The following is a 3451-nucleotide window of genomic DNA, read 5'->3' as shown; positions in this document are numbered from 1 at the left end:
CAGTCAATATCTGGGACTAAACATTGAATAAATATACAATCTTACTATTGGTTTTACGCGTAGAGATGTCCCTTTTGCGAATGAGTGGCCATATATTGTCTTGGACAATCCGTTTGCGAAATATACGCGCATCTGTCACGCCTGGCTCGGCTATCTTCAATAATAGCTGTGCGTAATACCACACCTGTTGCTTACGGCGTTGTCGCCCTTTTTAGTACAATTTGGCTTGATTGACAACTCATTTATTCAGTAGGTGAGAGTATAAGTTTTCTAACGATGTATAGCATGTCTGATTTTGCTTTTGGAATAGCGTTTTATAGGTCAGCATAACCAAAATTTTTCTTATCTGCCAATGTCTAAATAAATAAAACGGTAGGCTACTTTGCGCGCAGCACGCAGATCACGAGTTGACATTACGTCTTCTTTTCCGTTTTTTCTCAATGTCGTATTTATTATTTGAAATTTGTATTTATGTGTCATTATTCTATCTGTCTCTGAGGCGCTCTGAAATGTGCATTCTCTGCTAAGCTGAGCAATGGATTGGAATATGTGTCTGACGTACTGTTGCACGGTATACCGAAACTTCAGCACTTTCTCAGTACTTAAAAAAGTGAACATAAAAATAAACGGTTTGCTATTAGAATTTTCCGACGTTCGGTAGTTTTGTGTCAAAAGAAAAAGCCAGGGAAACGTGTCTCCCGCATTGCTGATTTAGACGATGGAAAGTGTAATTTGTCAGAATCTTCGCTAGATGGCAGTAGCAACTAAGGTGGTATTAAATATGATATAAAATAGTTGTGTGGTCTTCATTTGGTTTTTGGTGTTTGACAAACTGGAGCTAGCAAGCCTTTTCAAGCTAGCATTGTTGGCGCCTCTTTTGCAAGCTATTTTTGCGCTCTTTTGAAAGCATTTAGCTAAACATTATTTCCATTAGAAATCCAGAAACTCAACTTTTTTCCCACAAATCCTCTAGCATTATTACTCCATAGCTGGTGTAATTGTGGTCTTAAAAAAATTAAATGAATAAATAAATTGGCTTTGGCTTTGCGCCAGTGCATTGTGTAATCCATATTAATCAAGAGTATTTCTCTGTATTTTAACCAAATACTGACTTAAATTGATTTTGTTTTGCAGAGTTCTCTACATTTGGCGCAACAGCTCAAATGGAAACTACAGCACAAGATCAGAATAAAGGTAGTTATGGATATTATATGGAAACAGCTCTTTGCTCATTGACTGTTTGTCATTGTCAAAACACAATTATGATTTTAGCCTGCTGCGTGTGTTACTCAATGTATTTTTCTTACTTGGTCCAATTTAATATCCTTTCAGCTCCCACACATGGTCTTATGACTGTTGCCCCAGTGAAGAACCCGAGGTCCAGCCTTCCCCACTCAAGACATGCCTGAGACAAGAGTGACTGTATTCCAAGTTCCATTATTCCAAGTTGAACAATGCATGGGAGGCCTGTGAATTTGGGCAGTGTGATTTGGAACTGTATAGTACGTAATAAGACTCTATTGAGCTCTTATAACCTATTAAATAGCTAACATGGAAAGCATTTTTGAAAATTAAGTAACATAAGAAAATGAATGTGACATGTCTTTAGGGGTGATTACGAGCCCTTAAAAAGTCCTACATTGTCTTAAATTTATTTTTGTTCATGAAATTGTCTAATACATCATGACAGTTGAATATATCATGGTGTATTTATCTGTGGCTACAATGTGTTTGTATTTCAATGGTAAAAGCCCACAATGTGTCCTTTTCTTGGACCAGAATAAACATTTGGACAAATGTCAATGTTGTCGTTTTAGATTACTGTAAAAATGTCAATTAGCTGAGAGTACAACTTGCCTGTGCTTACTTGTGTGGCAAACTGTCTTAAATGTTATTCTAATAAGCATTTAAAATGTCTAAAAAGCTTTAAATTTAACTTGCTAATGCCTGCAGACATCCTACTTTAATATGTGGGGGATCGTAACTTAAATGTAGTTCACTGCTTGAAAAAGACAAAAATACTCAACACTGTTATAATGTTGAAATAATTGGTCTATGGTTATTACTGTCCTGAAACTACAACAATGCAAGACAATGCATATTTTATTGACAAGGAGTTTCGGGTGTTTTAAATTTAGTTCTTGTGCACTTCAATCTGTTGACATATCAATAAATTTATCAGAAAAATACTAGGGAGGATGTAGTCATGATATTCTGTCAATATGCTGCAGTTGATGCTTATGATGGTGGTGGAAGTGATTATGGTGATGAGGAGGTACTGCATATTATACTAGCACATATGCTTTGGGGGACCTGCTATAGACATTACATTAGTGCAAGTCACCCTTTTTATGTTGTTTTTGTATCTAGTTTTGTATGTTTGTCTCATCTTCTGTACCATAATTATGCTTGCTTCAGCACATATTGCGTACCTAGAAATGTAACTTGAACCTGATCTCAGTGGTATTCTATACAATGACAATAAAGGCTTTCTATTCCATTTGGGCTTGGTATGTGTACATTTTGTATTGCTGCACTGAGTATCTTTGAAATTTTTTTTTGAAGATATGAATTACAGAAGCAATGGCATTTCATTGGTAGGATAGAATGGAGAACAAAATTACAACACCATGATATACCTTTTTTAATACACAAACTCTAAATGTATCGTCGGGGTTTAATAAGCAAGTGACCAATCACGTAATAATGCTAGTCTTACGTTTTTACGTTAATACTACGTAAATTGATACGTAACGCGGACGTCAGGAGACCAATAAAGGACGTTAATAGTACGTCGCTACAACCACATTTTGTTAGTAGGGCAATAGCCAGCATCATTACATGACATTACATTAGATTCAACTTTATTGTCATTGCACCAAGCACAAGTACTGGGAGAACAAAATGCAGTTAGCATGTCACCTGAAATGCAAAAGAAGCAGTAAAGTCCAATGCAGCGTATGTACATATGTTATATATATATAGCCTATATAGAATATGAAAGGTATGAAAAGGAAAGGTATAGTATGAAGAATATTGACAGGACGTACAGTATAAACAGAGTGAGTATAAACGGTGCAACAGAATGACAGCCACTGAGTAAAGTGAAAGGCAATGTTGGGTGTCTCCGTAAATGCTTGTGCATTGCCTTCTATCAATCCTACAAATAAAAGTATCGGAATGGTGTTGAAGAAAAGATGGTATGCAGCAGCACAGACTATACAATAAATTGATAGTTAGGCAGCGCGCACTGAGTGGTGGTACCCAGACGTGTGAATGCCTGTCCTCCGGAGGGCCAGACGTGTAAATGGCTGTCCTGTGGAGCGGAGATCTGCCGCGTTCATGCATTCACATGCAATGATGACCACTTTGCATTAAAAGCGTCCACTTATAATAACAATAGTGTGATGATTATGATGAGAAGATTATTTCTACAATCAGATTCTACCTT

General features: G+C 36.7%; 1 long non-coding RNA gene across 1 annotated transcript; it reads left to right on the top strand.

The window, feature by feature from the left end:
* The first annotated feature begins 610 nt into the window (after window positions 1-610).
* LOC118222947 lies at window positions 611-2264 on the top strand. Its single transcript, XR_004764366.1, has 2 exons — window positions 611-1194; window positions 1333-2264. It is a non-coding gene; the product is annotated as an uncharacterized LOC118222947 (long non-coding RNA).
* The last annotated feature ends 1187 nt before the right edge of the window (window positions 2265-3451 follow it).

This window comes from Anguilla anguilla, chromosome 3 (assembly GCF_013347855.1).
Source record: "Anguilla anguilla isolate fAngAng1 chromosome 3, fAngAng1.pri, whole genome shotgun sequence".
Classification (NCBI taxonomy): domain Eukaryota; kingdom Metazoa; phylum Chordata; class Actinopteri; order Anguilliformes; family Anguillidae; genus Anguilla; species Anguilla anguilla.
The sequence above is the reverse complement of the archived record's forward strand: the minus strand, read 5'-3'. Positions and strand labels throughout refer to the sequence as shown.